A 14,458-nucleotide genomic window follows, 5' to 3' on the forward strand; every position below is an offset into this window, starting at 1 on the left:
CTTCAAACATAAGAAAGGAGTTCAAATGCTGGGTGGTCAAAAAGATTCTTTTGAATATTCATTATATTGCTTTTTTTTTTTTTTGCCTCTCATACAACCACCTGTATCTTTCTTCCCATTCTTACAGTAAAGAACTGCTCCCATCTAACATCATGCTACAATGTCCCATTATCTTTTTTTAAAAAAAACATCATTTAAGTCACTGTGTTTGTTTTCAAATCCAGGCGCTCTGGTTGTGTTTATAAATCCTCTAGGTTTGTTACATCCTTGCCTTAATATTTCATAAGGTATGGACCAGAGTCTTAAGCAAATCATGACTAACATACTTCTAAAGAATGTAAAACTATGGGTCAAAGAGAAAAGAAAAATTATTTTATTTTTAAACTAAAGATTAATGGATATATAATTTATGTATAACAAAATTCATACATTTTAAATGAACAGCTCCATTAGGTCCAACTAACACATACCTCAACCAGGAGAACACAGAACATATTCACTAATCCAGGAAGTTCCCCAAGATTCCTGTTTTTATAGTCAGTTTCCATGTTTTCTATCTTGTTAATTTTTCCTGTTGTAGAACTTCACAGAAGTGACATGATAATGTGTACTCTTCTGTGCTTGACTTATTTAGATTATCATGTTCTCAGGCTCATTCATACTTTTTAATTTCAGTAGTTCTTACCTATTGTTAAATAACATTCCTTTGTATAAATATATTATAATTTGTTTCTCCACTCACCTTGGATAGTGATATCCAATTCTTTCATGGACACGTTTTCACTTATCTCGGGTAATTACCTAGGAGTGGAATTTTTAAATCATATGGTAAGTATATATTCAACTGTAAGAAACTGTCAGAATATTTTCCAAGACTGTTGTAACACGTGACATTCTTTTGAGCAATGCATGATAGTCTCAGTTGCTTTAAATCCTCATCAACACTTTGTATGAGTTATTTTTAAAAATTCTAACCATTTTGCTAAGTATCTAGTAGTATCTTTTCTTACAGTTTTAATTTATATTCCATGACTAAAGATGTAGAACATTCATTCATCTGTTTATTGGTCATTTTTTTAAATTAAAAAAAAATTAGTTGTAGATGGACACAGTACCATTTACTTTTTTAAAATTTTTATGTGGTGCCAAGGATCGAACCCAGTGCCTCACACGTGCTAGGCAAGCACTTTACCACTGAGCTACAATCCCAGCCCCTATTGATCATTTTTTTGAACATCTCCTTCTGAAAATCATCTTTTCAAGGCTTTTAGCCATTTAAAAATTTAATCATTTTTAGGGAATTTCCAGGGATTCCATATATATTCTTCCCAGTCTCTTTAATAATTGGATTACTTGCCCCTTTCATTTATTTATTTATTTGCCTAATAACATAAAAAACTCAGAAAAGTCTGAAAGAATATTGGCTTACCAGATTGGGTTTCCTTTCTAGAGTACTAAAACCTCTAGAGACCAGTCATAGGGAGGGTAAAATGTTTTGCTCTATGGATGTCTCAGTAGGTGCAATAAAGTATGAAATGCAACTCCACTCTCACTTCCTCTTCTTTGTCCCTGGAACCATGTTTTCTGACTATGGAAGAATAAATACCATATAGAATGGACTGCAAACCTTACTGAGTGTGGACTCCCATTGACACACCAAGTCCTCAATTGACTATTCATATATTAAGTCCAGCTAATTTTGTGATATGCGGTCAATGGTATAAACCAGAGAATCTCCTGGGCATCAGTCTATTGACTTCTTCACTGTAAAGTGTGTCCTCTTTATTAGAAGTAATGTTGCATGTCATTTCACAGTAGTGAATACGATGACCAGTAAATCAACATATGGTGTTTCTGGCAAAGGATTGTCAGTAGGAAAAAAATAATCAACAATAAATATTTACTCCAGTGAGGGAAAGTCATTTTCTACCCATGATGGAAAGAACCCAATGTAATCAACTTACTGCCAGATGGCTGGCTGATACCCCAGGTGGCTATGGCAGCTTATCAAAGTATAAGTGCTGGTCATTGTTGATGGCATGATGAGGATTCAGTTGTGGTAATGGTAGTAGATAAAGTCCTTGTGGCTAAGCCCATGCTTCATCCCTGCCACTATGGGTATTTGTTATTAAGCACAGCAAGCAAACACTGGGCAAAAGAGGCTGACTGGCATCTTCGACTCAGTGATCTCATCCACCTGATTACTATAATCCCTGGCACAGTTGAGACCTTTCATTGTGCAATCAATGTTGGATTCAATGTGAGCCAATTCTGAGATTTTCATTCTCATAACTCATCCCTCCCATCTTGCCACCAACTTCTACTCTTTTCCATTTACTATCTCTGAAAAGCTGACCGAGCCATTAGTCACTTCCCATGAATCACTATAGATGCTCACTTCAGGTCACAATATTATGAATGGATTTATATCACTACAGCTTATCATTCACAGCATTTGCAAACCAGGCTTGAAGTTTTCCCTTCACTCTTAAGTGGTCATAAGACATCCTCTGGAAGACCCTCAATTTGGGTTGGAAAGAGACAACAGTGTGGCAGGAGAAGTCAGATTGGAAAGGTGATACACCTGCTTTTGTAAGTTTATTGAGCGTTCAAGATTTGCTTGAGAACACTTTTTATATAAGGAATTATATAAGAAATTCCTTTTATATATGTAAGTAGATATTGGCCATGAGCAATGTTATGACTTGATGAATAACATAAAACTCTGTACATTGTTGGCAGATCAGATTGTATGTAGGTATTCTCACTACTAGGGCTCAGTAGCAAATCCAGTAGCTATTTCTCAAAACAGATATAATTATTTGTCTATGAAGGCATATCCTAACCCATTAGGAAACTATCTTTGCTTTTTCTATTCTGGTTTGCTAAGACTCCATTTAACAACTGATTTTCCACAGAATACTTACTGGGTCCCAAGCACCAAATATCCATCTGGACCAGTAGGAGATCTACTTCTTTCTCTGAGTCTGAAGAAAAGTTTTCAAACTTACGATTCCCTTGATAAATAGGTTGGGAAAACACATGCAACTCGGTTATCTTCAAGATCTAGAGATCCATCAATAGCACATATTTAAGTTTAGGATTGAAAAGGGGTAGGAATAAAAGGTGTGGCAAGCTGTCTTTAAGTTTGGAGATGATGTCCCAAAATGTCCCAGGCCATTGATTCCTGCAAATTTGACTGTATTGGTTCAATTCTATATTGTCATGGAAAATATCCATGTTTTGTATCTTATGATATCACTTGAGTACAATTATATCTTGTGGTAGTTTCTAAAAGCATGATGTCATTAATACAGCAACCCAATGATGTCGTGTGGTGATGTTGGGACAAAGTATCTATGGACTAAATAGAGGCATAGATCTAAAGTACTTACATACCTCTCAGGCTAAGTGGAATGGGTACCCTTGTCCCTTACAGGTTAAGGCAATGTGCTTCTGATGTGTTCTCCTTTTTGGGATAGGGCAATAAGTGCTTTGTATCTGTATTCTCCCTGTTAAGAATCATTGAGAGGGACCATTAAAGCACAAGCTTACCAGCTTACCAGCTTACCAACATCTCCAGAGTTTCTGATGCGATAGGTCAAGATTAACAGGGAAGTGATAGGAATCACTACCCTGAACTTTTTTTTCAGACCATTAATAGTAGCATAATTCCTTTTTTTTACCCCATAGATATAGAATTACTTATGGTTTAACATTTTAGCATGGATTGGGGAGTGGATATATATTTCTTCCAATTATTGAATAAATCACTTCATGAGTAAATACTCAGAAACTAGACGAAGAGACTCAAGTATGGATCTTGGACAACCCCTAAACCTTTATCATCTGACTTACAGAACTCTTAAACTAGAGTGGCATTCTAGGTCCCCAGAAACCAAGCCATTACCTCAAAGTCAGAGTTCAAAACTTCTCAAGGTATTGGTATTTTCCTTTTCCCATTGTACAGTTTCCCTGGTAAGAAAAGGGAAAGACAGAAAATCATGATACAAGCTTCTGTTATTGCCTTAAATGTACAAGGCTTCCACTCAATCAGGATCTCTGGGTTTCTGAACTAATCACTGGTCTGAGAATTCATTAATGGACCATGTTTCAGTTTTACCATGGCTCAAGTCAGACCTCTGTTGGTTAGATATAGAGGGTTTTTAAATTATGCAGGTCAAGTAGTACCTTTGTAGATTGCCTGCCTTGTTTGGTCCTAATGACTTCATGATTAATTAAGTACTACCAGAGATCTGCTGATAACTATCTTGTCTTGATTAGGTAAGTGTTGCTAATTGGCCTCTTTCTACTCCAGGATCTCATCGTTTCCACTAAATTATGGAACCTCTATTAATGGTGACATCTCCTACGTATATCCTTATCAACAGGAAACAGCCATTAAAGTTCTTTTTAAAAATGCAGCTTCTCCCTTCACCAATGTAGCTCTCTATGCTACATTGTGAAGTGCGTGTCCTCTGAGACCCTTGTGTATGTGTTCTAATTAGAGGCTGAGTCTCATCCTGTACTCCTGTCTTTATAAGTTACAGGATTTCTTTCTCTATATTTCAACCTTGGCAAATCATTAGAACCAGGTGGGCAGTTTTTAAAAATCCTGGTCCTCAGGTGGCACCTCTAGCTAAGATTCTCTAAAAGCAGGATCCAGGTATATGTACTTTTCAAAATTCCTCAGCTAATTCCACATTGAATTACAAAAGAAATTTATACAATCCTAGCTCCATTTGATATAGTCCATTATTGAGTCTGGATTTTAGCATTCAAATGAGCAAACAATCTAAACTAGTTCCAACCTGCTCAAGCTGGCACATTAAATCAATAAGGATAACAGTTACGATAGATGATAGATTAAAACATAGCAAACAGGTTCAAATGCATGAGTTCACAATAACACTAGCAACAATAATAACAACCACAAACACTGTTGATCCAGTTCAGAGAACACAAAAGAACCAATATTTTGGAAACATTAAAATGAAGGAAAGAAATCAAGCATTTATCATGCCTTTCCTCTATGAACTAAACCTTCAGTAACTAAACAATAAGTGAAGGGACACTCTCTTTGTAGAAGTCTCTCAAATAATAAATGAAGAAAGAATTATGCAATTGGACAATATCACCATTTCCCAACACTTATGGGTTAATAGATGTAGAAAATTATTCACTAACACTAATACTATAACATCAACTACTAAATATTATGTAGCTTCTGATGGAGGCACACACTATCACCTACCAACTATTCTTGGGGGAAAACCCTAACCAGATTATGATTGAATTTCTATATCTAACCACCAATTTATAGGAAATACAGATGTAAAGGAATATATTAAATGATCCTTAAGGCTATACCTGTGGAAATGAGACTATGGGAAGTTCTACAGCAAAATACTAATTTTTCCAACAAAAGTAATGATTATAAAAGAGATGAAAATAAAGTATAGATTTTTTAAAGATTTTTGACATACTTCACAGTCTACAAATTTAGAATGCATTATAAATATAATTTATTGTATTAACTGAATTTAATTCTGACTCTGAACACTCTTTCTGGCAGATGTGGAAAACTCAATCTGGTCCCTTCCAGGAAATAACTTATTTAAGTGGGTTATGAACTCCCACCTTCACCCCATACACAGATTGCAGAATCACATCAGTTACACATCCATTGATTTACATATTGCCATACTAGTGTCTGTTGTGCTCCGCTGCCTTTCCCACCTGGTCAAATGCAGGATGAGGTCCACATGCTCTGAGGGTTGATACTCACCCCTGAAAGGTTTATGCAAACAACACTGCAGTATTAGCTAGAGATTATCTGTTGACATGTCCACCCCACCATTTTTATTTTATTTTATTTTTATTTTTTGGTACGGGGATTGAATCTAGGGGTGCTTAACCACTGAACCACATCCCCAGCCCTTTTTTGTATTTTATTTAGAGACAGGGTCTCACTGAGCTGCTTAGTGCCTCAAAGTTGCTGAAGCTGGTTTGAATGCACGATCCTCCTGCCTCAGCCTCCCGAGCCACTGGGATTACAGGCATAGGCCACCATGCCCAGCTCCTTGCTATTTTCTAACCTTGATGATAACTGGTTCTCAGAGTTACCAGAAACATGGTTCAGAGCCTAAATAGAGAGATTGATTGGAGGTTCAGCAGAGAAAAGAATATCCAGTTAAATGTCTAAAATTATTGTCTTTTTATAATCACGCAAGTGGAAGAGAAACGCTGGACTCAGCACCCATCACGGTGTTCCTTCTTTCCTGTGTCTCACTCTAGAGGTTTACTGATCCTTCTGTTAATTTCAGAAGGGCACACAAGGGAGAGAAGCATATGTGGTTCCCTGAGAAAGATACTGACCAACACATCGCCTGGTGTGGTATGGGCAGCGACAAACCAAGATCTGACCCCATTGTGTGCACAGGGGTATTTTTTCAACTCTTGGAAGATTAAAGTTGGACCAGAATTCGGGTGTCCCCACTGAGTGCCAGTGAAGGAGGGAAGAAGAGTCTAGAAGCATAAGGACATTTAGTGAAAGACCATGAATATTGTTGCCAACCCAGCATAAGTTTAAAAAATGTGAAGTAGCAGGGGTTCCTACAGAATTGCAGAGACACATTTTCTGATGGAACCAAAGAATGAACAGATGATAAAAATAACTTATTTAAGTGGGTTATGAACTCCCACCTTCACCCCATACACAGATTGCAGAATCACATCAGTTACACATCCATTGATTTACATATTGCCATACTAGTGTCTGTTGTGCTCCGCTGCCTTTCCCACTTGAATCAAATTGTAGAATATAATATGTCAAGAAATTTGTAATGTTTTGAACAACCAACAATAAAAAATTAAAAATTTTAAAAAAATAACTTATTTATCTAAAGCAGTTTATGAGGACAGATGAATCATTTTCTAAGATTATTCATGTAAAATGAGAAGTCAAATGAACTGAAAGTCAAAATGATGAAGAACTCTGCTACCCAATCTATTTTAGGATGAAAACTAATACAATGGTTTGGTTTAAGACATTGGATAAAATTATATAGATAAGGTTAGACTTGTTGGACTCCTGATGAAGTGAATATTTGCCTTACCCCCCCAACACACACACTTTTGTGTGTGTGTGTGTGTGTACCTGGTATATAAGCATCTTTGATACTTGAAAGGACTCGCAAATTAGGCAGGTGGCAGGACTCTACTTCCCATTAAAGGAACTAAAGACAAGATGTCATCCCTTTCCTTGCCCCCAGGCTGTGGCAATGATTTAGGTTCAACCAACAGGATGTCCCTACCTGGGACTTACACCTTGAGAGTGTGACTTAAATTTCCTAAAGCATTGGTGATGCGTGGCGGCAGCAGGGCCAGGTGGCCCTCTCTTAAGGCTGCTCCTGGACCAGACCAGACCTCACACTTATCATGTCTGGGGTTTCCATCTTCCTGAATGGGGTCAATTCCATGGGGTCCCAGAAAACTTCTCAATAAATTTCCTTTGTGATTAGAAAACTGACTCAAATTCTGTTGATTCTCTGACATAGTTGGACAGTATTTATTCCGGTAGAAGAGATGAATAGAATCGTTCTTGTTTGATTTCAAGTGCCTAATTCCCAGAGTGACTAGAAGCATAAGAGTCAAATTAAGGAGAAGAGAATCCAAAAGGATTCTAATTTCCTTTAAAAATGAGAACTTATTTTCAGCCACTTTGTTTTACATCTAGCCTTCTTTCGTGGGAAGTTGCAATCTATCTGGAGAGGTAGGGTGGGAGGCTGGGGAGTACTAGAACTCTCTCTCTGACCTAAAATTTTCCTTCACAATTTGCCATAAAGCCTGGAATTCCCCTGGTTGCAAAATGACTTTGAAATCAATTCTTGCTGTTTATTATAGGAATTCTATGCTTAAAGCCAGCCATTCTGGGAGGGGTAGCCAGGGAGCTATTATCAATATAAATTATGTTAAAACATAATTATGTTAAAATAGTAAGACTCATTTTGAACTGTGTTTTGATTATTGGTGAGTGTTCTAGTTCATAAAGGAGAAGACCTAGAGAGTCAGCCAAGATTTTGTTTTTTGTTTCAGTCTTCATTGACACATAATGGTTGCACATACTTATGGGGTCCAACATAATATTTTGATATAAGTATACATATTGGGTAATAATCAAATCAGGGTACTTAACATATTTATTGCCTTAAAGATTTACCATTTCTTTGAGGTGAGAGCATTCAAAATCTTCTTTTCTAGCTTTTTTCAAGTAGATACTGCATTCTTGTTAGCTACAGTCACCCCACTGTGCGATAGAGCCAGAAATTGCCAATTATAAAACAAAACAAAGCAAAACAAAAACCCTGCAATCAGGAATAGACCAATACTGTCTGGGCATTCATCAACAAGATCATCCATTATTCAACTTAAGGTCAGGAGCTCAATAAATATTTATCTTGCTAGGTTAGAATCCTATAGCTAAGCATAAGACTTGACCTACTGGTGGGAGCTACTGGTGGAAAGTAGAGGAATTTTAGGGACTTCTCAGCCTTGTGAGGAGGAGAGTGTTTTATTTTTTTTTCTTTAATTTTTATTGTTGAGGAGAGTGTTTTTTATTCCTCTGAAGCCTCGATGTCACTGGTTGGGGCAGGGATATAGGAGGTATGCATGAAGTGTAGGGGCCCATATTGAGACCAGCAAAGAGGCGTGTGCAAAAAGAGCTGAACAAGGTGAGCTCTCTTCTGCCAGGAATCCTAGTTAACCAAGAGATGATCCTTAGAAATCACCCAAATGAGCTCAGGAAAATGCCTGATGAGTGCTTTACTGCTTAATTACCCCCAGCAAAAGAAACCCTGTCCCTTTAATGCCAACACTAATGATGGATGCCATTTAATGAGAATGGACAATGGCTCAGCATCTGTGCCAGCTCCTCTTATCAGTATTTATGTATTTTCACAACTTTGAGGTGGGTACAATTTATAGATCTCTAATCTTTTATGGATGAGTTGAAAGAGAGATGGAAGAATTTACCTGTTATACAGTTGATAACTCAGGGTTGAACACAGACACATCCTGTTCAAAGCTCATGTTCTCAAGCCATGGTCATGTCATCTTCATTAGGTGAAAATTTCAAAAAGCCTGTCTCGTCATCATCCTAACTGATCCTGTTTTAACTTGAATCCCTTTGTTCTGCTTGTCTTTACTGTTACATTGAAATGATCACTGGGGCCTTCCCCATGCTGTGTTATCTCTCAATCCCCTCTAGCTAAGACTTGTGCTAAGCTGAAATGTGGAACTCTATCCCATTCTGTGCAAATTAATTCTGTGAGCCCAAAATAAGGCCAGTACAAGGCTTTGGCAACTGTCTTTGGGTAAATCGCTTTAATTTTTTCCTAATTAGTAATCGAAGAAAAATCTTCAAACTTAAAAAATACTTCTTAAAACAATACCTTGAGAGCTTTTTCGTTTTAAGTATTATCCACATGCCGGGTTTCTGTTCTTGCGACTAAAAGGCTCAGGGTCACTCCAGTTGAACTGGGCTAACTGGGCTGCACGAAATAACCACACAAGAGACACAAATACCTCTTTCTTTGGGGTTGCTGTGACGGCTCCTCTGACCTTAAGGGTCCGCAGGAAGAGAGAGAGAGAGCACGTGCTGACTCTTTTTTTGAGGAGAAGCTATTCAAATGAGGCAAGGGGTCAGGTTTCAGGGGGCTGAGTATCTTCATGATGTCCACTGTCAGCAGGTTGACTGACACCTGGGTAGGCCACACCCAAGGGCACAGTAAGAGAAGGGAACACACACAAGGCACTTCCATGGAAGATTCTATCCTAAACAGGGCAAGGGGTTATATTACAAAGGAACAGGTGAGCGTACCTCCACCCATGGGCTGTAGCAAGACACACCCATGCACGAGGCACCATCCCTCTAACCCAAGAAGGGTGGGGAAATCTCTGCCACATTTCTGAGACTGAGCGCCTCAGCACCCAGCCCGGGAGTGTAACTCAGTAACGTGTAAGGTCGGTCTCCCACATCCACATATTTTTCATAATAGCTATTTTAATGTTATCTTTATAGTCAGCATTGTAAGAAATGTTGATTCTAGGATTCATCATGGAAAGATCTACAAGATGGCAAGTATTCATCAATCTGTTATATACTTGTAATTTTGGTAAGATGCATTGAAAATAAAATCTCACTCTCTAGGACAGTTTTGTTGTCATGAAAATGAGTAGCTTTCTAATTCTGCATTGTTTTAAGTGATGAGCACAACAGTATAAAGTAAGCTAGCAATATTTTTTGTAACATTCTAAGGATCTTGTATCATAAATCTTTCCTTTAGAAAAAACTCTGGCAAGCTGCTCTAGAAAAAGAAACTTAATTTGGCACCCTTTCAGCAAGGTATAGTTAGTTGGGCTTGAGTTGGATTAGCTAGGAACAATTATAAAGAGCAATACAACCATACAGAGAGAACCTCATCCAGAGGTGTCTTGACACTGTAAGGACTCTTCTCAATTGGCAGAAGAATCACAGTCTATAAATAAGAAATACTGTTCTGCATCTTGATATGGTATGCTCCACATTGTCTCCTTTTTATTCTGTTTCTCATCCTATTGTGAAGTTTTGAGATCTTATTCATGGATCCTGTTCTTGAAATCAATATATATTGGTCCTGCATGCAAGGATGCTACATAGCAAATCCACGCTACTATCAAGAATCTATGAGAGCATCAGGGGTCTGGTGGCTGATAGGTGCTGCTGAAAGACCACTAGGGAAGATACCAGTGGTGGTGATGGCGGAAGGAGCCTTCAGTTTCAAAAAGTTGCTGTATCAGTGTGAGAACCAGGAGTCTTGAGGCTCCTAGAAGAATTGCTATACCCCCAGTGTATCATCAGCTCTAGCTTTATATTTACTTCACAATGACATGAATAATGCAAGACATCTTTGGGAAAGGATACCACCTGATATAAAATCTGCAAATTCTGAACTTGGGAGAATTTGGTCAGTAGGACAGAGAGTCTGGCAACGGGATTTCCCTGGGATCTTCGTGACCATCAGCGCCCATCAGTGGTCCCAGACAGTGAAGCCAATCATGGACGCACAGAGATGCCACAAGAAGACTCGCCTTTGTCCTGGTCTCTCAAGCATACACCTCGAAAACTGCTGATGATTTTGCAACCTTTGTTGAACTTCCTGTAGAAGAGACTGTGAAAGGTACACTAGAACCAGGATGACAAGCCGACTTCACCACCAGAATGGTTCTGCCCAGAAAGCCAGTTGCAGGGGCCCTGGATGTTTCCTGTAACAGGTTTATTCCTTTATCAGAGCCTGCCCCACTTCCACCGATCCCTAAAGAACAGCAGTCAGCCAGACTGATCGATTATGTGGCTTTCCTTGAAAACTGATGTACCATTCTGAATTCAGCATCCACTTCAGAATCTCTGAATACAGAATCACTGACAAATACAGAAATGTAAAATCTTTATTTTCAATTTACTGGATGGATTATACGAACCTCAGCATTCCTTACTGAGTATGTGATAAAATACATATTCTATGATAAAATAAAATATGGTATGTATATTTCATCCTTACACATTATGCCAAATAGTTGTTAAAGCAATTCTCATTTTGTAATATCTAACAATCTGGTTGGATGGAGCTCATCAGTATTATGCCATTAGTTTCTAGTTCCTGGAGATCCCTAACTCAAGTTCTCCTGCCTGGTATAGAGCACTGCTTGGTCAGCCGCCTTCCTGCCCTGTGCACACCTCCTTCAGAGCTGCAGTGATGCACTTGAGCAGGAGCAGGGCCTGAATTGCTGGGATTGTGATTCACCCTCCTTGGAGAAATTATCCCTTTCTCCCCACCTCCAGAGAATCACTAATAGGTACATAAATATAGCTAAGGAGCAAGTAGGCCATTTTCTGAATAAACCAGTTTGTTAGCGTTACTTTGTTGTTGTTGTTTTCCCAGTAGCGGGACTATATTCGTTTTGGCGGTGGAGGGCTTGCCATGCAAATGTGATCTTCCTAAGTATTAAGTGCAGAAGGGGAAGGTTAAGGGCACAGTGCCTTGTGTGTCAGGGAAGCGTTTTGATGAGTGATGCACTCCTCACAACTCTCCTGCATCCAGTTGGTTGCTTACATTTACGTCAAGGTTCAAGTTCTGCCTTTTGAAGAAGAAGTGCTGAACAAGTCTTCATTCTTTTTGTGACAGCCCTCCAAATATTTGAGGTTGTTTATTGTATCTTTAGGTTAAAATACCCCTTAGTTCATTTATTGTGCCTTGTTCAATAAATATTTAATAAATATTTCTTAAACAAAAATCTATGAGAATATTTATTGGCTTTTATAAAAACGAAATCTTGTGCATTTCTAACTCACTGTGTGGCTAGATGCTGGATCATAAATTCTGCATCCAATATTCATCCTTACACCCAATACTTTCCTCCGTGTGGAGTTTAATGGAGACTTGGTAGGTTCTCTCTAGGAAGACTGACTCTTTAACTGAGTGCACACCATGACGTATAATTTGAGGCATAGGGTGACTTATTGATTGAACATGGTAGACTATCAATTATCAACATTTCACAAATTCACCTGGGCCCAAGAGACATTATTGATAGCAATTTGTATCTAGACCATTCTGCACAAGCTAATAATACATGATTTCTCTTCTTTGAGTAGTTTCTCTCCACAGAGTCTTCCTGAAAAACTGAGTTTTGTGGATTCCAACTCAGGTTAGTGAACTGTTCTAGTCGTTCCCTTGACAGGCTTATTCAAGAAGGACCAGCACTTTACTGAAACTTCAGCTGAGGTCACAGCTGATACAACTCTTTATATCTGTCATGATATTGACCTGTCATAACCTTCAAAGGCTGTGATTTTGTGATATGATATTTGTGATAAAGAATGTCTCCAGTGCTTTGTAGAGATTCTTTTGTCCCTGGATTGTCTTGGGATTGGGGTCTTTCTACCCTATATCATTTTCCCCCATAAACCAATTCAGAGGTTCCACTCCAAAGCCTTGTTGTGATTGATTAGATCACTTAGAGAGATGTAAACCTCTGAGATGCTGCATCAATGGCAGACACAGGAGCCCTTTTGTTTAATTAGTTTTTTTCTAAGAACATCTTCCCTGAAAAGACAAAGATGTTAACCATATTCTCTTAAGAAAGCTGGTGTTCCACAGGGTTCTGGAGGCTACCCCAGACTATTCCACCTTGAGAAGTCATTTCATCTAAAGAGCAAATTGGTACTTTTCTGTTTAGGTCTGACTGACCCTGTCCCTACCCAGGCTTTACTTGCTTTCCTACTCTATCTCAAGCTTTAAAAATTTCCAGTACCCAAGCCTCACCCTGTCTCGACCCCTTGCCCGCAAGGAAGACGCAACTCAGGAATCTTCTTTCAGCAGTTTATTCAGGCCCTTGATATTTCTTCTTCTTCCTCTCGGATGCCCCTCCCAGCCTTAATAAAGCATCCCAAGCCCCAATGCAAAGCTGCCGCGTGGAGCTTTCTCACAGGGTGGTGAAAAATCATGTGCCAACTTTCCCAGATAAGGAGTTGTTTGTCACAGACCACAGCGGAGCCAGCGTCATCTTGTAATGGCGACCATAGTCTGCAGAAACGGCAGAAGCGGCTCACCACATCACCCCTAAAACTCTAATTGATCTTTGGTAAGTCCTGGTACTGGTAGTTTAAAAAATTTCCCAACTGATTATTTTTCCATCAAGGTATAATTTACATACAATAAAACATACACTTCTTAGTATACAGTTCTATGAATTTTGGTGAATGCATACAGTCAGGTAACCAATGCCACAATCATAGAAAATATTTCCATCACTGCAGCATGTTCATGGGCAGGAGAAACATATATGCTGGCTCCAGGGAGAGGAGGGGACCACTTTTCTTCTCATTTTTTATTCTATCTGGGCTCCTAGCCAATTGGATGCTGCCTGCCCTCGCTAGGTGAGAGCTAATCTCTCTTATTCAGTTGACTGATTCAAATGTCAGTCTCTTCTGGAAACATTCTCACAGATAAACCCAGAAATAATGCTTTGCTAGCTCTCTAGGCATCCCTTAATCCAGTCAGATTGACACCCCAAATTGACCATTGAATGCTAATGAATCTTCAGCAAAGAAGTTATGGTTCTAATTGTGTGAGCTTCTAAGATTCCTTTTAGATGGTGTCTCTCTCCTCTCTTCTCCTTTACCAACCTGGAGGTTAGAGGGCAATACCAAAATGACTTAGAAGCCTAAGTCTTCAGAGATCCAATTATGTAATGTCAAGTCCCATTCATTTCATCTTGGCACATTAATCTCCTGGAAAATTCAGAATAATTTCAGGGCATCCCAAAGGAATATTCCATGACTGAGAGTACTCTTAATTTTCAGGGTAATGTTGGACCCTGATATCAAAAGTTGAGATTCTCAGATGAGACAGAGACA

The 14,458-nt window shown here is 38.7% G+C and overlaps 1 pseudogene; it reads left to right on the forward strand.

The window, feature by feature from the left end:
* Positions 1 to 10,680: 10,680 nt before the first annotated feature.
* LOC124084833 (COP9 signalosome complex subunit 8-like) lies at positions 10,681 to 11,410 on the forward strand (annotated as a pseudogene).
* Positions 11,411 to 14,458: the final 3,048 nt, after the last annotated feature.

Source organism: Marmota monax, unplaced genomic scaffold, assembly GCF_021218885.2.
Source record: "Marmota monax isolate L192 unplaced genomic scaffold, Marmota_monax_Labrador192_F-V1.1 WCK01_AAM20220418_F8-fsc00106, whole genome shotgun sequence".
NCBI classification, from domain to species: domain Eukaryota; kingdom Metazoa; phylum Chordata; class Mammalia; order Rodentia; family Sciuridae; genus Marmota; species Marmota monax.